Below are 22,961 nucleotides of genomic sequence, written 5' to 3' on the forward strand. Positions count from 1 at the left end.
AGCTTCTATATATATATATATATATATACCATACTTATCTCTAAGGTGTGTCATCAACATACAACCCCCGCCTTCTGTGGCTGCGTTGAGCCTGTGCTGTCCAAAGGGCACTGCCCGTGGGTAAACACTGCCTGTGTACACACTGCCTGTGGTTAAACATCAACTCTCTGTCCTTCAGCTGGGGGTGACTGGAGGGTGTTCAGGAACTGCCCCCCACCCCCTCATGACACTGCTGATGTCACTGGTAATAGCGGAGGTAGATGGCAGACACAGATACTCCCATTATTTTCACTCGGAATTGCTGTGTGAGGTGAGAGCCCGTGTGATCTGCGACAGGTGAGCGCGCCGTGTGATCTGCTGCAGGTGAGCGCGCCGTGTGATCTGCGACAGGTGAGCGCGCTGTGTGATCTGCTGCAGGTGAGCGCGCCGTGTGATCCGTGGCAGGTGAGCGCGCCGTGTGATCTGCTGCAGGTGAGCGCGCCGTGTGATCTGCGACAGGTGAGCGCGCTGTGTGATCTGCTGCAGGTGAGCGCGCTGTGTGATCTGCGACAGGTGAGCGCGCCATGTGATCTGCTGCAGGTGAGCGCGCCGTGTGATCTGCGACAGGTGAGCGCGCTGTGTGATCTGCTGCAGGTGAGCGCGCCGTGTGATCTGCTGCAGGTGAGCGCGCCGTGTGATCTGCTGCAGGTGAGCGCGCTGTGTGATCTGCGACAGGTGAGCGCGCCGTGTGATCTGCGACAGGTGAGCGCGCTGTGTGATCTGCTGCAGGTGAGCGCGCCGTGTGATCTGCGACAGGTGAGCGCGCTGTGTGATCTGCTGCAGGTGAGCGCGCCGTGTGATCCGCGGCAGGTGAGCGCGCCGTGTGATCTGCGGCAGGTGAGCGCGCCGTGTGATCTGCGACAGGTGAGCGCGCCGTGTGATCTGCTGCAGGTGAGCGCGCCGTGTGATCTGCGACAGGTGAGCGCGCTGTGTGATCTGCTGCAGGTGAGCGCGCCGTGTGATCCGCGGCAGGTGAGCGCGCCGTGTGATCTGCTGCAGGTGAGCGCGCCGTGTGATCTGCGACAGGTGAGCGCGCTGTGTGATCTGCTGCAGGTGAGCGCGCTGTGTGATCTGCGACAGGTGAGCGCGCCATGTGATCTGCTGCAGGTGAGCGCGCCGTGTGATCTGCGACAGGTGAGCGCGCTGTGTGATCTGCTGCAGGTGAGCGCGCCGTGTGATCTGCTGCAGGTGAGCGCGCCGTGTGATCTGCTGCAGGTGAGCGCGCCGTGTGATCTGCGGCAGGTGAGTTGTGGGGCTGTGTGAAGAGAGCGCGCTGCGCCGTGTGATCTGCTGCAGGTTGGGGGGGAGGGGGGGGCAGACACTCGAGTTCTTTTCTTTTTTGATTTCAAATGTTTTTATTAAAATATAAAATGTGCATTTCAGAGGTTGATACTCGAGTTCTTTTCACCCGGGGGGGTCTGTGCTTGGACTTTGTGCAGTTTTCAGCTGCGTGTTCCAGCCGAAGTGTGATGTTTTTAGTAATATCCGCGGCGCCGGGTCCATAAAGACTGTTCTAATTGTAGTTAAAGAGACAGTCTGTACTAGAGCCAGACTTGCTTTGTTTTCACTCCTCCTCTCCAGGGCCTTGTCTCTGGTCCGGTGCTTGTAGCGCCTCGAGCCCTGTGAGTTCAGTCCCAGTGTGTCATTAAACAGTGACATTCACTCCCGATCTTACAGGGGGGTCTCGGCGTCACCGCTCAGACTGACACCCCCTGGGGGCTCGGGCTGAAATGGAAAAGTGCCCCCCAGGGCCCCCAAAGAGTGTGGCCCCTGGTGTACCACGTGACGTGTCCCTGGATTACAAGTGGTCGAAGTGTGTGGGGGGGGGAGGGGGGGGTCTGAGGGCCACGACTCGCCCTTCCTTCTGGCATTGTATTAAACCAGCTCCCCAACTTTTGGTGTAAACCCCCCCGCCCGGGGTGTTTCACTGCGGGTCCGGGGTCTCCTGAGCTGACACCGGGGGAGGGGCAGACGATAAACAAGCCTTGGCTGCGGCACGCCTGCTGCCTGGATACGTGTCAATGTGCAGAGTGTGTTCACCTGCAGAGCTGAGAGGAGTATTGATGGACCCTCGAGACGATAAACAAGCCTTGGCTGCGGCACGCCTGCTGCCTGGATACGTGTCAATGTGCACCGTGTGTTCACCTGCAGAGCTGAGAGGAGTATTGATGGACCCTCGAGGCGATAAACAAGCCTTGGCTGCGGCACGCCTGCTGCCTGGATACGTGTCAATGTGCAGAGTGTGTTCACCTGCAGAGCTGAGAGGAGTATTGATGGACCCTCGAGGCGATAAACAAGCCTTGGCTGCGGCACGCCTGCTGCCTGGATACGTGTCAATGTGCAGAGTGTGTTCACCTGCAGAGCTGAGAGGAGTATTGATGGACCCTCGAGGCGATAAACAAGCCTTGGCTGCGGCACGCCTGCTGCCTGGATACGTGTCAATGTGCAGAGTGTGTTCACCTGCAGAGCTGAGAGGAGTATTGATGGACCCTCGAGGCGATAAACAAGCCTTGGCTGCGGCACGCCTGCTGCCTGGATACGTGTCAATGTGCAGAGTGTGTTCACCTGCAGAGCCTGAGAGGAGTATTGATGGACCCTCGAGACGATAAACAAGCCTTGGCTGCGGCACGCCTGCTGCCTGGATACGTGTCAATGTGCACCGTGTGTTCACCTGCAGAGCTGAGAGGAGTATTGATGGACCCTCGAGGCGATAAACAAGCCTTGGCTGCGGCACGCCTGCTGCCTGGATACGTGTCAATGTGCAGAGTGTGTTCACCTGCAGAGCTGAGAGGAGTATTGATGGACCCTCGAGGCGATAAACAAGCCTTGGCTGCGGCACGCCTGCTGCCTGGATACGTGTCAGTGTGCAGAGTGTGTTCACCTGCAGAGCTGAGAGGAGTATTGATGGACCCTCGAGGCGATAAACAAGCCTTGGCTGCGGCACGCCTGCTGCCTGGATACGTGTCAATGTGCACCGTGTGTTCACCTGCAGAGCTGAGAGGAGTATTGATGGACCCTCGAGGCGATAAACAAGCCTTGGCTGCGGCACGCCTGCTGCCTGGATACGTGTCAGTGTGCAGAGTGTGTTCACCTGCAGAGCTGAGAGGAGTATTGATGGACCCTCGAGGCGATAAACAAGCCTTGGCTGTGGCACGCCTGCTGCCTGGATACGTGTCAATGTGCAGAGTGTGTTCACCTGCAGAGCTGAGAGGAGTATTGATGGACCCTCGAGGCGATAAACAAGCCTTGGCTGCGGCACGCCTGCTGCCTGGATACGTGTCAGTGTGCAGAGTGTGTTCACCTGCAGAGCTGAGAGGAGTATTGATGGACCCTCGAGGCGATAAACAAGCCTTGGCTGCGGCACGCCTGCTGCCTGGATACGTGTCAATGTGCAGAGTGTGTTCACCTGCAGAGCTGAGAGGAGTATTGATGGACCCTCGAGGCGATAAACAAGCCTTGGCTGCGGCACGCCTGCTGCCTGGATACGTGTCAATGTGCAGAGTGTGTTCACCTGCAGAGCTGAGAGGAGTATTGATGGACCCTCGAGGCGATAAACAAGCCTTGGCTGCGGCACGCCTGCTGCCTGGATACGTGTCAATGTGCAGAGTGTGTTCACCTGCAGAGCTGAGAGGAGTATTGATGGACCCTCGAGGCGATAAACAAGCCTTGGCTGCGGCACGCCTGCTGCCTGGATACGTGTCAATGTGCAGAGTGTGTTCACCTGCAGAGCTGAGAGGAGTATTGATGGACCCTCGAGGCGATAAACAAGCCTTGGCTGCGGCACGCCTGCTGCCTGGATACGTGTCAATGTGCAGAGTGTGTTCACCTGCAGAGCTGAGAGGAGTATTGATGGACCCTCGAGACGATAAACAAGCCTTGGCTGCGGCACGCCTGCTGCCTGGATACGTGTCAATGTGCAGAGTGTGTTCACCTGCAGAGCTGAGAGGAGTATTGATGGACCCTCGAGGCGATAAACAAGCCTTGGCTGCGGCACGCCTGCTGCCTGGATACGTGTCAATGTGCAGAGTGTGTTCACCTGCAGAGCTGAGAGGAGTATTGATGGACCCTCGAGGCGATAAACAAGCCTTGGCTGCGGCACGCCTGCTGCCTGGATACGTGTCAGTGTGCAGAGTGTGTTCACCTGCAGAGCTGAGAGGAGTATTGATGGACCCTCGAGACGATAAACAAGCCTTGGCTGCGGCACGCCTGCTGCCTGGATACGTGTCAATGTGCAGAGTGTGTTCACCTGCAGAGCTGAGAGGAGTATTGATGGACCCTCGAGGCGATAAACAAGCCTTGGCTGCGGCACGCCTGCTGCCTGGATACGGGTCAATGTGCACCGTGTGTTCACCTGCAGAGCTGAGAGGAGTATTGATGGACCCTCGAGGCGATAAACAAGCCTTGGCTGCGGCACGCCTGCTGCCTGGATACGGGTCAATGTGCAGAGTGTGTTCACCTGCAGAGCTGAGAGGAGTATTGATGGACCCGCGAGGCCTCTTCATGACGCGCATTTATTATTTCCTTTTTTTTTTTTTAAATATATATATTTTTTGTTTTTGTTTTATATTTCAAAGTATTTGATTGAAAAGGGGATAATACAATACAGTAGAGTAACTATTCGGGCACTTACAGGCGGTAAAAGGGTTACGCTTGTATACAATGACATGTACTTCATCGCCGACGGGTCTGTTGGCCCCGGTGGTCTGCGGCGAGTGTGCAAGAGAAAAGGAAGAGGAGGAAGAAAGAAGGGGGGCGGGGGGGGGTGTTTCTGGTAGGTTCTGCCGCGTGGCTACTCGCATTTATTCTTCCTGAGAGACATTGTGAAGAAGCTACTGGCTAAGCCGTGACGTGTGTGCTTTTAACAAATAGTTATAAACACATTTGCACCAGGTAGAGTCTGGGGATTACTTAAATCTATGTTTTGAAAGCACTTTTTTGTCTCAAGGTTTTAAATAACGGAATGTTGATTAACCCGGAAATCTCTCCAGAATTATGCGGAGCGGTCATTGCGACGAAAGCCCCGCGAGTCCCTGTGAAAGGTTTATTTTCATATTTAAATACCAATGTTGTGCAATAACAACATCCAAGCTCGAAGTGTGTATGTGAACTTGTACTATACATGTTATGTAGCAGGGAAATGGGTGTTTCTATACCGTTATTGAGAGCAGCTGTGCTTGTTGATGTGGTCGCACATTACAGGAGTACAGAGACCACGTCCCATATTACCACAGAGCAGGACCCAGTTTATGCCCCGAGGGCAGCAGCCAGGGCGCCCCCAGGCCAAACCTGTTCGGTCAGTTCCTCTCCCAGTGGCTGAGCGAGATAGCATCAAAGCACAACAGGCCATGAACTGTTCCCATCGCACACACACCCCCGCCCAAATCTTGCTCACACCTGTCTCTGCTCTTTTCTCTTCTTCTTGCTTTATGATGAGGAGGAGCCCGGTTTTATTGGGGGTACACGGATATCTGATGGCAATGTTGGGCCTTGCCGGGTAATTCATCACGAACTGGACACACTGAAATGTGAAATTGTCATCATGACTCTGCCTTTTCTTTGTAGTGAAAATAAGTGAATAGCTCACTGTAAATCCAAGAATGCTTGCCTGAAGCTGAATATTCTGTATAAAAAGAGAAGCCTGGCTCTGTAATTTTGAGCAGTCTCCTGAGAACCTACATGCTGTTGTACTTCTAGGACGCTTGTTACTTGGTTGCAGCCAATACATTTGATCTTTGATTTCACCTAGAAGACTCGTGTTTCTGTGGTCTGAATCAGGAAAGTACCCGAGGTCTTTGGATGTTGCCCCTGACACCGCTGGGTTACCGGATCAGTACCGGTTGTGAAAAACCCAGTACCTCAGTGATGGCGTTCCCGTTGCAGGGAATTCATTGGCTGACACAGCCGCAAGGACGACCAATCACCAGGCGTCCGGAAGTAATATGGAGCATAACAGTAAACACATAGACGGAGAAACTTTGTTAGCCGTTAGAGTGTCAATGACAGGCAACCTAGCAGCTTTACCGTCAAGCTATCCAATAGAAAATCAATATATAATTGATGCAAACTCCATCCCTTTCGCTCGAATCCCTGGAGTGGGTGACCGAGTGATTCCAAACAGGGAGCGGAGAGTGAATCTGATAAAAGACGCACACGAAGGATGGGGCATTTGTCACCGACAAATCCGTGACACAGTAAATGAATTAGAAGAAAAATACTGGTGGCCGGCTATGGGAGCTGAAGCAAAGATATATCAGAATGATTGCTTCCAGTGCAAACAATCGAGCACAACCTCCCCGGACCAAACCACAGAAACAATCAATAAAAATACAGCCCCAACTAATGTGTATGCTACCTTCAGAATTTTCACACAAAAAGGGAGGAAAAGATCCCGTCAAAATTAGGACGGTACACGAGTTAAAAGGTTTACACCACATCAGGCTGACGCATGGACTGTTATAAAGGATTTTAAGCGAGTTGAAAGGCGGACACACAACTGATGTGCTGTGTTCAGACCAGACTTTGTTGAGAGCCTGTGTTGACTTTCAAGAAGGCCAGGCCGGTTTACGGTACAGCATTGTGGTACACTTCTTTGCCACTTTCCTGAGGGAAGACTGGTGGTGAAAAGTTAAATGCTAAAACATAGAGCAATCCATAACGGCGAAGGTATTAGGTACTGGTGTTGGGTGGGTCAAACATTTAACAAGTGTCCAACGTATGAATGAATGAATGAAACAATTCTTGTAGATGTGCGGACTAAGCCCAATGGGCGTCAAGGCGCCTAATCAAATGCAGAAGCTAGCAAAACTACGGAGTCCTATTTGCTCATGGGTAGGCCCTCTTAAAAAAGTAGGTTTTGAGAGCCTTTTTGAAAGACTCGATGGTCGGGAGCGTTTTTATTTCTGTGGGAATGGAGTTCCACAGCTGCGGAGCAACCACGGAAAAAGCTCTGGCGCCCCATCTGGCAAGTTTGAAACGAGGAACAACCAGTTGACAGAGTCCCGCAGATCGGAGGTTTCTTGTGGGGACATAACGCATAAGAAGGGATCCGATAGCACTGGCAGGACCATCCTTCAATGCTCTGTGGGTCAGACAGAGAATTTTAAAAGCAATTCTGTGCTGCACCGGGAGCCAGTGAAGCTCCTTCCTGGCTAAGGTGGCTGAAGATGCTTTCGGGAGATCCAAAACAAAGCGTGCTGCAGCGTTCTGGAGAATCTGCAGACGATGTATCAGGCCTTTATTGGCTTCCATGTACAGGGAGTTGCAGTAATCCAGCCTTGAGCCAACCAGGGCGACTGCAACCTGTTTACGCGCCTGGAGGGATAGGTAACCGCGGATTTTATTGAGCGTCCTGATCACGCCCCAGCAGGTGGCCACGGTCCTGTTGACTTGCAGGGACATAGAGAGCGAGGTGTCAAATAATACTCCAAGATTTCTGGCGGAAGGGGAGGGAGTGGGGCAGATGCCAAGAGAAGAAGGCCACCACTCGCTCGACCACAGATTTTGACTCTTCCCAAAGACCAACACCTCAGTTTTTTCGCCGTTTAGTTTGAGGGAGTTTATAGTCATCCAGTCTGCCACATACTGCATGCATACCCTGAAACTAGCGGCAGCTGTACTAACAGAGGTGTGGGCTAGTGATACCATGATCTGGGTATCATCTGCGTAGGATACCACCTCCATCCCCTGAGATTTAACCAGTCTTGCAAGGGGGGCCACATAGATGTTAAACAGGGTCGGGCTCAAGGCCGACCCTTGTGGCACCCCACACTGCAATGACTTGGCAGGGGAGAGGTGGTTCCCAAGCATAACTCTCTGTTCCCTTTCGGTCAGGAAGGAGTTTAAGAGGCTCAGGGCCGGTCCTGTGACACCAGCTTCCCTCAGCCGAGATGTAAGAATGGCGGGGGATAGGGTGTCGAACGCGGCCGTGAGGTCTAAAAGGACCAGAACAGTAGTTTGGCCAGAGTCCACCTTGGGTCGGATGTTATCGACCACACAGGTAAGGGCGGACTCTGTGCTGTGGTGTTTTCTGAAACCGTGTTGTGTGTTATCCAGGTATTCAGAGGAGTCAAGGAAGGAGGACAGGTGGAAGTTCAAATGTGCCTCAAGCATCTTCGCGGGTGCTGGAAGGAGGGAGATTGGCCTGAAATTTTTCAGCAAGGCCGGATCCAGGGATGGTTTCTTGAGAAGAGGCTTAACAATTGCTTTCTTCCATATAGGGGGGAAAGATCCTTGAGAAATGGCCTGGTTAAGGACCTGAAGCAAGGGAGGAAGGAGGCAATTTCTGCATTCTTTCAGTTTTTTAAGCGGTATCATATCAAGGGGAGACGCCGATTTGGTCCTGTCTAATAGTAGGTTCAGTGATTCAAGGGATAATGATGGGAATGTCGTGAGTAGGCACGAAGGATCTTTGCCTAGTGAATCAAGACTGGAAATGTCAGATGGAATTTTTTGGTCAAGAGCACGTCAGTGGGCTTCAAGAGAGACATGTATGTCATGGATTTTGCTATGAAAGAAATTAGAAATATCGTTACAAAGTTGTTGAGAGCTGACTGCAGGGTCAGGGAGTTGTAGGGAGCATAGAGAGTCGGCGATTTTAAAGAGCTCTCTAGAAGAGGAGAGGGAGCTGGTCAGATTGGAAAAATATCTCTGTTTCTCAATTATCACTTGGAGTTAGTAGGCTCGCAGAGAGGATTTATGAACCTCTCTGTCATTTGGGTCCCAAGATTTCCTCCATTTTCTCTCGTTGCTCCTACAGCCTTGTCTAAGAAGCCTCAGCTGATCGGAAAACCAAGGTGCCGTAGGTTTACGGCGCGCTACGTAACGCAAGGATGAGGGAGCAAGTTGTTCCACTGCGTTGAAAATGGAGTCATTCAAGATTTGGGCTGCCTCTGCTGCTTCGTTTACGGCTAAAGTATCAGGAGTGGAGATCAAAGGGGCAAGGGCCTCATCAGAGATATTTCTTAGATTTCTCCTGAGGGTAAAGGGAGAGGTTTCCCGATTAGTAAGACAGGGGACAGGAATGCATAGTTCGAATGGCACGGCAAAATGATCAGACCAGACCACCTGGAGAGGAGAGCCGGTGGAAAGCCTGTCATCGTTAGAAAAGAGACCGTCGAGAATGTGTCCTGCCTTGTGAGTAGAACTTTTTACAAGCTGGACGAGGTCACAGGATTCTAGCGTTTCAACAAGTGCAATAGTGTCCTTTGAGTTAGTCTCATCAAGGTGAAAATTAAAATCACCCAAGATGGTAAAGGCAGTTTTTCCAATATAGGGTTCAAGGATGGTCATTAGATCAGCGGGAAAGGTGGCCCTAGAACCAGGGGGTCTGTAGATAAGGATCCCAGAAAAGGAGACTGAGGGAGATAGGGAGATGCAAAAATAGAATGATTCTAAACGAGATGAGGGAATCGATATTGGTTTAGTTGCACAGAGAAAGGAGGATTTCACAAGAATGGCAATACCACCTCCTCTGCGCAAAGGTCTGTCCTGCCTATGTAGAGAATAGCCGTCAGGTATAGCCATGAGCAGATCATGTCCAGAGGTGTCGGAGGCCCAGGTCTCCGTAATGAAGACCCAGTCTGGTTGTCGGATGTCAACAAAATCGTGAAAGGCGACGTTGTGCTTAATAAGAGAGCGGGCATTGATTAAGAAACCGAGTCTCCGTTGTGAAACAGGCTGAGGGGGCGGAGGGAGAACAGTAGGGGCGGCAGCCCTAGGAAATAAGAAGGAGGCCGAACAGGCCCAACACCTGTGAGAATGCAGTATCCCTTCAGGGGAGAAACGATGGGAGCAGGGCAGGGAAGAGGGTCGGAGAGCAAGGAGGTCAGAGTTGGAATAAAATCTAGGAGTCTCAGTGGGAAAAGATGGAATAGGGATTGGGTCCCGCCCGTCCTGCAGCCCGTCCTGCAGCCCGTCCTCAGCGCGGACGGGCGCAGACGGGCTGGACTCTGGCGTGACTCCGGCGGGCATCCGGCGCATCCGCAAACGCGTCCGCTACGCGGAGCACCAAGTACCTATTTATAAGGCAACTAGAGCGCGAGAGCGCGACCCCACACCAAAGATGGCCGCTAAGCCACCCTCGCCTCCCCGGGACCAGCTCTCAGCGTCAACACTCAGCTGAGAGCGGCCCAGGAGGTAGAGAAAGGTAGGAAAAAATTTGTCAAAGTGCAAATACGCTTTTTAAAATCAAGCGCCGATAAAATACAAACGTCACTCGGGACGCGTTCTAAAATGCAAGTTACCCTCAGCAATTAGTTCTGTGGCAGATCAGGTAAAGGAAAGTGCTGTAGGACCTCCGGCTTCCGCCTCAGAGGGTGAAATGTCTTAATAATCTGCCAAGAAATTCTCTGGGGGGCATCACTCCGTACGAGTTACTGTTTGGTACTAGAATGTGTGTAAATGACCTCGACAGTCAGACTTCAGTGGAAAAACAAAAGACTTTTGATGTGAAAGATCGTTTGGCTATCTTACAGGACTTGAATGCCAAGAGGAAAGACCTGAGCAACACTAAGATAGAGCAAATAGCGGTGAGGAAGGAATTTGGGCCTTCCTACAGACAACCGGTACCTGTCTTGGAAATTTGTGGAACAAGATTATTGGTACTACCGCCTCTTGCTGGTAAAAAAGTAAACAGAGTTGTATCCATCGACCTGGTAAAACCACAGAATGTGGCCAATAATATGTAGCAGACCAACTGGAATCCCAAGAAGCACTACAATTGAAAATCTTGCTACATATAAAGAGGGAGAAAATAAGACACTAACAAAGTTCAATGAAATCACAGAAGCAGAAGATGAACTATGCACTAAAGCTGTGGAACTTGTACCTCTTAATACCCAAATCAAAGAGAAAGACTCACCGACTCTAAATTACATGAAAGCTGAATTAAAAAGCATTTGCCAAAAAATTTCAAGCAAAGATGAAAAACCAGAAACAAGCATCTATCATTCGACTAATCCTGAAGCAATTGGAACAATTAGCAGAACTGCCTCTGGTTACTTCATAAATTTCGATGACTTTTCTGAGGATCAAAGTGAATCACTAGAAAAGACTGGAAAAAAGACTTGTTCTACAAAGATAATGGCCTTGCTCTACCAACTTGGAGAAGTGTACCTGATTTCACCATGGACAGAGTTTTGGTCTGCCCTGGGAGTATTTTTCCTATTGCTTTGGTTCATGTCAGTTTTGTGCTTAAGCAAGTTGATCGATGGAAAATACATTAAAATGGACACAGCAAGTCAGAACTTCAACGTGACTCTGAAACCACACAAGTCTTCCCACATCACCAAAAGAGAACTTTCGAATGTAGAACTCACAGCAAATACCTATAGCAGGAGGAATAGCATGGGATAAGACTGATTTCGATATTTATGGCCCGGTCGAGTTGCTGCGATATCCGCATCAGCTAAAAGTTTCGCTTAGTGACTTTAAAACAACAAATTCGCTTTCTGATGATTGGGACTTCGAGACTGTAACTAACATGATGTCAGATTTAGAAATGTCTGCAAGGTTTTCTAATCATGATTATTGGCAGGGTTCTTCTAATTATGAGGAAATGTATTGCTACAACCATTATGCTCATCACTATTTGCATAGAACTGCTAATGCTAGGAATGTTTTAAAGTATCATCAATGGGAGCACTGTCCTGCACCACCAAAGGGTAGTCCAAAAACATTTTATGAAAAGTTTTCATACTTCTCAGGTCATAATGTTACCAATGCAGAAACATTCTATTTTAAAATGATGAACAAAACTGGTGCAAAGCATTTATTGACAAACACTAAATTGATATATTCTAATGAATTTTATGAAAAAATGTCATCACTAGGTTTTGATTTCTGGAAGGAAAATATTGAGACAAAAAGTATTTGGGGTACAAAAGATTGGCAAATACAAGGTTCAGAAACACTTATGAGAACCTGCATAATCCCAGAACAAATAACTTTCCTGAATGAGACAATTCACCAAACAACATGTTTTGGCCTAGCACAAATGAAAGACATGGAGAAACCGTCTATTCCAAAGCCATTTACTATCCATAATGAATCAGCAGAGGAGGAGATAGACGTTGAATATATCTTAAATAAAAGTAGATCAGATCCAAATTGGAAAGAATGGTTAATCTGGCCACTAGACACTAATATCTGTCATGATAGATTTCTGAACAACACGAAAGGCTTCAAACAGATTAGGCCAGACCTAAGATATTCCCAGAGACAACACCCGGGAATAATAACCACTTACAGTGTGGGGAAACTGTGCCTTGAATGGCTAGGGGAATCTACACTGCCTGAAATTAAACAACACTTAACATTACTAAATGAAGGTGCTGATTTACGAGATTTCATATTGGGACCTCGTAAACGGCGTCAGAAGAGATTTATAGCGACCTCGATTTATGCAGCTTGGAATGAAGCTTGGAAAGTCGAGCAAATTGAAACTGCGGAAAGAATACGAGAAATTGATCGTATCAATCTGGAAAAAACATTTTCTGTAGTAGACAATGGGTTAATGACTTTGTCATCCAGAATTTACTCTTTGGACAGCATTGTGTCATCTGCCATAGACATCATGGAGACAGACTTGCTGATATTACAACAAGGGCAGTCGCAGTTACGTTCTATTTCTGAACTAAGCTGGACGTTGCAAAACCTACGTTTAGGCTATGTGCCGTGGCGTCTGATAAATTCCACGTCAATATTTTCTGTTTTCAATTTGACAGATAAACAGATATCTTTGGCACAAAAAGGGGCAGATTACACAGTCCTAGGCATAGAGAAAATAGAGAGATTGCCATTGACAGTTTCTGAGAAACCGATAATTGAATGGATAATTCATGGTAGCATCTCTATTCCTGTGACTAAATTTCAGTTTCAGTATTGCTTGAAACACATTCCAGTAGGTCAATATGAAAAATTAGATAATAGTTATCTGAAGCACACATGGAGTTTACCATACACTTACAAATGTGAAAATTGGGGTGGCAAAGAGGTATTCCTTAGTGGAAAAAATTGTAAACATGCACTAAGTGGTACCTTACTATGTGAAGAAATTAACTTGCACAGGGCTTGTGATGGGTTAGCAAACAATCTGTCCTGTGAGTTACAAGGCACTCCAGTTTCAAACATAGATTCTTTTTTCTACCAGCTTACTAACGGTAGCTATATTATTGTGAGTGATCACAGCTGCGTTGGCATGATGCCAGGAAAAAGTTATCTTGTAACAGTGTCGACCAAGGTTATATGCTGTATGCAGGCATTGTACCCGCCTACGGTACTAGACATGGGAGTAAACCTATGGCCTAAAGAAAAAATCACTTCTCTTCGAATTGATACTTTGAGCAGAATGAAGAGCGTCCTTCTAAAGAAAACAGTGCAACTGACCTCGTCTAGAGAGACCTTTGATCAACAAGTCGCACAGACCTCTATAGAAATACATGCCCTTTTATCTACCAATTGCCCTGTGCATTTCGTGGAAATGCTTAGCCAAATTTTTAACATGTCTGATAGCAGCGGCATTGTACATGTATTTAAGACAGTTTTTTCAGGAATACTAGCTCCATTTGAAGCGATCCTGAACATCTTCCCTAATTTCGTTCATTCCGTGTTCGGAGGCATTCCTTTAACATTGGGACTGATTGCTGGAATTCTTTTCTTATTCCTGCTAATTAGATATGGCAAATCCGACCGCAGAAGGAATAGAACTGACAATGGAACAAGCGCTCATTGTTCTGCATTGCAGGAACCGAATATCTCAGGTACTGGGAATATCTAACTTGAGAGATCTAAATACATCCTGGTTCTTGTCGTTCAGACCCATGTGGGATGGTCGCATCTTACCTGTTCTTAAATGCCTGCTATGTGGAGAAGAATGCGTGTTGGACGTTTGTCTTACACTTCCAGAAGCTGTGCCAATGGATGTAAATACGTTACTTGGGTCCGTAACGGCTCACAAAGCGTGTTGTTCCCAAAGGTTACCGATTCTGAGGACGGCATTCCTGGAGACTACACAGTTTGACATCAACAGTGTGGTACGAGATGGAAGCGGCATGCAGGTACAACAATTTCAAACTTTGCCCGTTCAAGAATATCATAACGGAGATGCATTCCATGTTTGCACCCTTCCAACGAATGCAGCCTTGACTGAACTTTCGCCTGATTGGCTAGACGAAGTTTTTCAAGACCTATCAGAAAGATTGTCCTCAGACAACAACAATAGAGGATTTTAGAAACTGAAAGCACTACAGCGTGCTTCGAATTCGGCCTTCACTTTTTCAAAACAATAAGCTATTTTTTGAAAATGTTCCCGCTACTTTGAAATGACTATCTTTTTCCCGTTTCCAAAAATATTTTTACAATGGCTGCTCAAAGTAAAACATTCTTATAGAACGAGATTTCTGGGTCTGGGGACAGTTTCATAGAGATATTGGGATTGCCTCTGGATACTAATGTAATCTTGCAAGTTTTATATGTGATGAAATGCTCTCGACATTTTTTTCTGTATTTAGAGACATTTCATCTGTAATTTGATACAATAAGGTTTAATCTGTATGCAATGCATAATTATACTATATTTTGTCTTTTTAAGTCATACAGTTAGGCTCATTTCTTGTACATACCATTCTCTGCAATATACAAATGTATTTTGAGGGTGGGATGTATACACTATGCTTAGCTATGTATAGGTAGGTTAGCTTAGGCTTATCTGATTGAACAATCTGTACGTGGAGTGGGTGTTATGTATTTATCTAGGCCTCAGATCTACATTTAGGATTCATGCCCAAATATGGTCTTAAACCATTAATTCCCTTATATGGTCATAAGAATCACTACCATAAATAGTCTGAGTCAGCACAGACATAACATTACGTTATCCTCTGACTACATGGCCCCTAGAGAATACAAACCGGCTCTGGGACATGACGAACATACTGTAGCCTCAGGGGAGACTCCTAATCCTCCAGTATTGATTTGTCCCGAAGCCTTGGAGAGCATTACGCACTTCATGTTTAAATTGTCCCGAACCCCCGGACAGCATTACGCACTCATGCACCTAGTGACGTCCATATGTCCAACCTTGTGCGTCAAACCAGTCAACTAGCTAGTATAAAAGCAGCCAGGTTGGTCCAGTCAAACACGCGGTGGTTTTCTGGAGCTGATCGACTGACCTCGTCCCAAGCCCAGCAGATACGAGACCTGACGAGAGCCGACCCTCCTTGACGCACTGAAAGAGACGCTGCCTTTTTCTCCAGCCGAGAAAATCCAGCTCCGGTGTTCCCTGCCTGCCACATGCGGCTGCCGGGATATCGAGTGCAGAGATTCCAGACCTCCCACATTCTGAAACAAGGTATGGAGCTGATTAGCCACAGAGAATGATTCTTGGTCTTAGAATAATCTGGCAGAGAACTTATTTAACTTAAATGAAGTTCTCACTTATCTTTTCCCGTTCACAAACTCAGGTTAGGAACACGGGGTAGGCATAAGGTAGATTACATCAGTCGAGTTAGTTTAGCTATTGTAGCTAGCTTTCTATTGTATAGATTTTAGGATATGTTTTAGATGCATGTTAGGGCTAAGAAACGATAACATGCTTTTACAGTATTACTTTATAATACTCTTTTTACTGTATGCACTATATTTTATGACAAGTGTTGCTATCATTGCAATTCACTTCTCCTGTGTGAGAAGACAGACTGTTCAATAAATAATACCTTTTATTGAAAACGCCCGTCTCTCTTTCTCTACACTCTCAAGTGAAACTAAGAATGCATGATTAATTGAGTAAAACCGTTTCTATTGTTTTTCACGACTCTGGAGATTTACTCCTAACTCATGGAGATACAAAGTTGTCATGTTGGATGGTTGTCAGAATCTAAAATCTCTTCTTGTCTAAGTGGGAACTATAATACCTCATCCTACATTCGAGAAAGTTTCTAGTGACCTCTGAGCTAGCTGGCAAACCCTTAAGTCTAATGTTGTCAGCAGGGGACCCTTTGTAACCTCAGTTACTGGTCTTTTGTTGTTGATGTTATTCCAATGCGCAGATGCCTACGGAGATAATAGGAACTACACTACAGAAGAAGCCCACCTGCGTTTTGTGTATGAGGTTTGGGAGTTGTGCATTAAGTCTTCCCGCTAGTAATTTTGCGTATATCTTGCAGTCTACGTTAATTAGAGAGATGGGTCTGTAGTTCTGCGGGAATTGCGTGTCTTTCCCTTCTTTGGGGATGACTATGATGTTGGCCTCCGCCAGTGAGTTTGTCATTTTCCCTCCTCTGATGCAGTGTGTGAAAACCTCTTTCAATGTGTTCCTAATTTGGGGGAGGAAGTGTTTGTAGAATTTGGCTGTGTAGCCGTCCGGCCCCGGTGCCTTGTTCTCCTTTAGGGCTGCTACTGCATATCTATTTCTGCTCCTGTTATGTCTGACTCTAGTGTTGCGCGTTGAGTCTCTGTTAGCTTGGGTAGGTTAAGCTTGCGCAGGAGGGCTGCCCCCCCATCGGGGTTAAGATCTTTGTCCTCTTTGTATAGTTCCTCATAGAATTCTTTGAAAACCCTGAGAATCTCTTTGTTGGCTGTTTAAGATTTCTTGTTAGCGTCAGTCATGGCTGCGATGGCGTGTTAGTAACAACATGGCATGTTGTCTTTGCTTGCTTTTAAGGTTAGAGGCTAGGGCTTTGCCTGCTTTGTTCACTGAACAGAGATTTATGGCTTTGTACCTGTTAATCCATGTAGCTGCTCTCTCACTTAGAATCTTATTGAGTTCGTATTTTTTCCTTGTCAGGGTCGTCAGTGTGTTCCTGTCGGCTAGGTTGACAGTGTGATGCATCTCCAGGTCTTTGATCTGTCCCTCTAGTTCTTTTTTTTTTTTTTAACTTGTTTTATTGATGTTAGCAGGCTGACAAAAAAAAAACAAAAAAAAAGAAAAAAAACACAAAAGGAGACAACAAAAATACATAGAAAATTCGTACATGTACAAATACTGAGAGACATTTAAAGTATACATGTTATGGACAAAATAATTTGATATATAAACGTAGTAGAAGGATTCCTATTACAGAGTCAGACCGGAAGAACTTGACAATTATACAGAGTTTGAATGAAATTTTAATCTACAAAAGTACCCCAATTTCTATTAAATTTGGTCAGTGAGCGTGTTCCCCTAAGGTTTGCTAGGGCTAGCTCCATGGCGTGTATCTCAATTACTAGTGTCCACCACTTCCATACCGTCGGTGGTTCTGGGTCTATCCAGGCCCTTGCCAGAGTTAATTTAGCGCATGAGATAAGTATAGTGGTTAGGGCTGAATGTGAAGATGAAGAGAGATTAAGATCTAGTAGAACCAAGGCTGCTGTGATAGTGGGGAACGAGATATTTTTTAATCTGAGGACTCTCACTATATCACCCCAGAAGGTCTTAAGTTTGGGGCAGGAATACAGTATATGTACTATATCGGCTGCTTCGGTCGAACATTTAGGGCATTTTGTACGGCTGCTATAAGAAGGGTTTGGGGACCATCTGGAGATTCTTTCAGGTGTATAGTATAGCATGCAAGTCGTTCTGTATTGTTGTAACCGAAGGCTGGATGATCGTACAAGATTGTTTATATTAACCAAAGAGTGCTCTATCTGATTAGAAGTGATATTTACGCTTAGTTGAGTGCTCCACTTCGCGGCCAGTTTATCACCGTCAGTCGTTTTAAATGTGCTAAGTGTTTTATAGGCTTCGCTAACAAATTGATTTGTTCTTATTTGAATAAAGACAGGTCCATATATCACATTCAGAGATATTTTGTATCTTTTTCTTATTAATCAAATAGTCGTGTATTTGCATGTATTTGAATCTTGTAGCTTCCGGTAAATCATATAACTGTTTAGGCGTGCTAAATTCTAAAAACCCCTGTGAGCCGTATAGATCCGCCAGAGTCTTAATCCCAAAAGACGCCCAACTATGAGTGATAGAATCTGTAAAAATTGCCGGGAGACCTGGGTTACCCCACAGCGGTAATTTTGAGTGAAAGAAAGTTGCATTGCAAAATTTCAGTATATTAACCCAAATCCTAGCGATGTCTCTAGCAGTCTTAAATCTCACCCTTTTGTAGTAGTTCGGGTCATTGATTCTGAATAAAAAGAATAGTGAGTCTTGTTTCAACATAAAGGAATGAAAAAAAAGAGCTCTATCTCCATGTAGTAAGGAACGTAGTCGTGTAAAAAACGAGGACCAGAAATATAGTTTAAAGTCTGGAAAGTTCAGCCCTCCCTTATTTATATTATTTTAAAGCATTTTTAATGACCTTCTAGCCCTTTTGTAGCTCCATATAAAGCTACTCAGAAGCCCATCTAGGTGTTGAAAACATTTATTGTTTAATGCGAGTGGAATAGATCGGAATAGGTAAACAAACTTTGGTAAAAACTTTCATTTTAATAAGATTTATTCTGCTAATCATATTCAGTGGCAGTTTATTCCATTTTTTCAAAAGGAGAGTAGTTTTTTTGGTCAGGTCATTATAGTTTATATTATTAATATCTTGTAGTCTAGCTGTTAGTTTAACCCCTAGGTAGGTTGCCTCTTTACAGATCTCGGGAATAGCCACAGTTGGAGAGTGATTAGCTATAACTTGCGTCTTTTGACGATTGAGCTTGTAGCCTGACACCTTCCCGAATTTCCCAGCCTCTATATATATTCCTTTCAACGCTTTAGCAATATCGGTGGTGTATACTGCAATGTCGTCAGCGTATGCTGTCATTTTCAGCTCCTGTGAACCGGAGCTGAAGGGGGCAATCAGGTTTTGAGAGTGGAGGGCAAGTAGAAAGGGTTCAAGTGAGAGGGCAAATAAAAGAGGTGAAAGAGGACATCCTTGCCTGGTCCCGCGCATAATGGGAAATTCTGATGAAGTCAGGCCCCCATAGCTAATGCGGGCGGTGGGTTTGTCGTAGAGTGCTTTTATGCCCTTCAAAAAATTCCCCCCAAAACCCATTTTGGACAGCACATTCCAGAGATAGACCCACCCCACTCGGTCAAAAGCCTTTTCAGCATCTAATAAAATCATGCCGAGTGGGGTGGATTCAGTCTCCGCGATATCGAACGCCGTAATAGCCATATTTACGTGTGTTGTTGTATCTCTCCCAGAGATAAAGCCGTGTTGTTGCGGGTTAACAATTTCGGGCATATATGGGGCTAGTCTGAGTGCCATGATTTTGGCGAATATTTTCGCGTCGGTGTTTATCAGAGAGATGGGTCGGTATGACCCTCTCTCCTCCTTAGGCTTGCCTTTTTTTAGAAAAAAGATTATTTTTGTCCTATTCCAGGATTTAGGAGCCGTTCCATTTAATCCGATCGATTGTATAACTTCTAGTAGTAGCTGTTCTAATTCTGGACTACAAATTTTATAGAGCTCCAGAGGTATTGTATCCTCTCCTTCTGCTTTTCCGGTTGGTAGGGAAATAATGGCCTGATGTAATTCTGTCCCTCTAGTTCTAGTATTATTTTGTTCCTGTCCCTGTTAATTTTAGACTTGATGCTTATTATTTTCCCCCTTATTGTGGCCTTCATAGCATCCCAGAGTACTCCCTTGTCTATGTCTGGCTTGTCGTTAATATCTAGATAGTCTTTAATGGCTTCCTCTATGGCTGCTGCATTAGCTGGATCTCTAATGACATTGCTATTTAATCTCCATCTACAGCTTGTTTGTTCGTTGTGGCGACCGCTAAGTGTTAGGCTGATGAGGGAGTGGTCTGACACAGTTCTTGGCGCAATCTCTGTGTGCTCCATGAGGTGGGTGTGAGTGGCTGACATCAAGATGTAGTCGATTCTGATATATGAGTTATGGGGGTGGGAGTAAAAGGTGTAATCTCTGGCGTCTGGGTTCTGGAGTCTCCATGGATCTTTGAGGTGGAGTTTGGCGCATAGGTTCCTAAGTGTGTGTTGAGACTGTGTTTGGTGCCTAGTTCTTTGTGGATGTTTGTCTATTGTTTGGTCCACTACCTGATTGAGGTCCCCTGCTACTATCAGGAGCTCCTCTTGGGGGAGACTGCCAAGTTTGTCTCCCACCTCTCCCCAGAAGGACTCGTACTCCGTGTTTGGGCCATAGATATTGGCGATATGTACCGTTTCCTCCCCACATTTCAGACTTGTTATTAGCAGGCGTCCATCGTCGTCCGCCTGGTACTCGTGTAGGGTCAGTCTGGCTTTCTTATTTATTAGCGTTATTACCCCTCTTTTTTTGTGAATGGCTGGCGGACATAGGGCTAGTCCAACCCAGTTCGCCTTTAGGCGCTGTGCGTCCTCTTCGGAAAGTTTTGTTTCCAGCAGGACACACACGTCGCTTTTTAGTTTAGTTAGGTAGTTCATTATCTTCCTTCTCTTTATCGGGTGGTTGAGCACTTTGACGTTGAGTAGGTTATTTTCAGGTCGGAGAGTTGTTGGGAGTTATTATGTGCTGTCATGGTTAGTGTTTCCTATCACTCTTGCTTGGTGCTGTCTATGAGGGGTTGACCCCCCTACATTTTGGTCTATCCACCCCTCTCCTAGTGCCCCCCCCCCCCCCCGCATGCCCCGTCTGGTCGGTCTGCGATGCGTGCTGGCTGGATGTGTGTTTCCGTTGAGAATGTAAGAAGTAGAGAAAGAAAGAAATAGAAGTGTATGATCTGTACTGGCCTACCCCCCTGGCCCCCCAACCTCCCACCCCCCCTCCCATCCTCCCCCCGCATTTTGAAAATTGGGCATGCGTCAGCAAAGTTCCCTCCCCCATTCCTCCCCTGAGGGTTTCTTGAAATATCTAGGGTAATGGCCCTGGGCTTGACCAGGGATCATTAGTAAAGGATATACATTTGGTCCGTGCGAAAAGTCATTACGTTGTTGGGTTCCCCTCGTCCCAGGGTGACTGAGGTAGGTGTTCTACCTTGAGGTAGGGTCAGTTCACAGAGTTAATGACAGGGTCCACCCTCGGACTGAGGGTCTTCTTCTTTGTGAGTTAATGCTCTAGATAAAAACTATACAGTGAGGTAGAGTAGTTGCTTGAGGTAGAATCGTTGATCGCGTGCTTTCCTTTCTCGATGCAGACACAATTTCCCTTTCTTAACAGAATCCAGCAACAGGGCAGCGTTATCCTTGCCATCGGTGTTTTCGCCAACTTTCTCAGCCCACCCTGGATTTTCCTTCTTATAAGTTTCAGCTTTCATCTGGGAATCCTGTCGTCTTTTCTCAACCATATTCAAAAACATTTTCTCTTTATCGTGTAATATACAGGTTAGATTGTTCCTAACTTCTTCTGCTAAATCTAATGTGTGTTCAGATAAAAAGTATTCTCCCATGTATCTGGTGCTATCACTACGTGGATGTATAGGGTTTAGTCCAGTTCTAATTGCGAATTCTGAAAACACTACTGCTGAGTTGGAGTAATAATACTTCAAGGGACCTTTTCTATAAAATAGACTAGCTAATACACTACAGGATATAGCATAAGTCAGGGGCAAGTGGTGATAGGTCACTCCTTCTGCTACTGAGGTGGGTAACTTCACGCACACATAACAATCTCTCATTTCCATAGCCTCCACATAATGTATTATGAGATCTGCAAAAACATTCAGGTGTGTGTCAGTTTCTGTTCCACTCTCATGTAACCCTTCTTCTGTGGGGTTCACCTTAACATCTCGTTTTCTAACACTATGGGTTTCTGGCTTTACTATTTGTGTAGGGATTTCGGTAAGGTCAGGATTCTGAGGTAGATCTTTGTTCAACATGTAAGGTATGGCTATGGTTAATACTAACCAAGCTATGACTAACAAAACTACACTACACAGACATACTTTGCAACACATTTTCACACAGTGTAACTTCGGTCTTCGTGTATTCACTAAATCAGACATTATAGACCAAGACGAGGTTCACACCCCTCTTTGTAACTTTTAAGGCAACCTTCCTTACTTGTGTGCCTCCCAGTTTGGATCTTCTTTTAGATCGATCAACAATTCTCCGTCACTTTCATCCGTGGTTTGAAAGAGCTCATATGGAAATTCAACTGGAACTTCCTATGCTTTGCAGTCAATGATTTCAAAGTCTTTATAAGGCCCACTTTTCCGTGACAGATCAAGTGGCAATTCTTCTTCACTGTCGTCATTAATCTGTAAATTTATTGATTTCAGTTCTTCATCTGTTATAGAATAGCTTTCAAGTTCAGCTTTCAATTGTTCATGTTCTCTCTCGAATGCTACTCGTTCTTCTTCAGTCTTTATTTTCACAATGTCATATGTATTCCCAATTTCTTCAGAATCTGGTTCAGACTTTATGTCTTCAGCACCTGATTCAGTCTTTATTTCTAGTTTCTCTAGATCATCCAAGAGAACATATGTCCAGTCAGGGCCTTTGTACTTGTTATTTAGTTTTTCTAGCCTCAGACTTCTTCTTTGTTTTACAGGTTCTCTGATCACAGTTTTCCTGGCAATGACTCGACCAGTTTCAGGACTTGTAGGTGTTGGTACTCATCTTATCCTTAGCTTTGGTACATAATCAGGCCACTTATCTCCTTTTCTTAGTCTCTTTACTGCTACATCACCTTGTTCATCATCACTGTTTCGTTTGTTCTCATTGGCCTGTGATTTCTGAATCTGTTGGTCTTGATTATCTCTACCACTAGGACCAGGACTTCCGTCGTCTTCCTCTTGATTTTCTCTTGGGGATTCTGTCTGCAGTGGTTCGGTTTTGACAACTATCAGTTTCTTCAGGAACCACTATTTCAACTTTCTTTTCCTCAGGCTCAATAGCTTCTGGAACAGTCTTGAGTGGCTGGGTACTTTTGATCTCTTCTTTATCCGTTTTCTTCTTCTCAGCGTCTCTTCTGAATTGGAATGGGGAAAGTTTAGACCAATCAATGGTTTGGAACTCGTCTTCACTTTGTGTCTCTTTGTCTGCTTGAGACTGACTTCTTGTT

The 22,961-nt window shown here is 46.1% G+C and overlaps 2 protein-coding genes across 2 annotated transcripts in view; both read left to right on the forward strand.

Moving 5' to 3' along the window:
- Positions 1-245: 245 nt before the first annotated feature.
- The window catches only part of LOC144764072 (uncharacterized), a 78,411-nt gene continuing 55,695 nt past the window's right edge, over positions 246-22,961 (forward strand). The window contains exons 1-2 of the mRNA XM_078650229.1: positions 246-336; positions 1,120-1,146. The gene's annotated coding sequence lies outside the window, so the exon portion shown is untranslated. The remainder of the gene's footprint in view (positions 337-1,119; positions 1,147-22,961) is intronic.
- LOC144764073 (uncharacterized) overlaps positions 850-22,961 on the forward strand; it is a 195,704-nt gene continuing 173,592 nt past the window's right edge. Inside the window, exon 1 of the mRNA XM_078650232.1 lies at positions 850-903. The gene's annotated coding sequence lies outside the window, so the exon portion shown is untranslated. The remainder of the gene's footprint in view (positions 904-22,961) is intronic.

The sequence above is a fragment of the Lissotriton helveticus genome, chromosome 6 (assembly GCF_964261635.1).
Source record: "Lissotriton helveticus chromosome 6, aLisHel1.1, whole genome shotgun sequence".
Taxonomy (NCBI): Eukaryota; Metazoa; Chordata; class Amphibia; order Caudata; family Salamandridae; genus Lissotriton; species Lissotriton helveticus.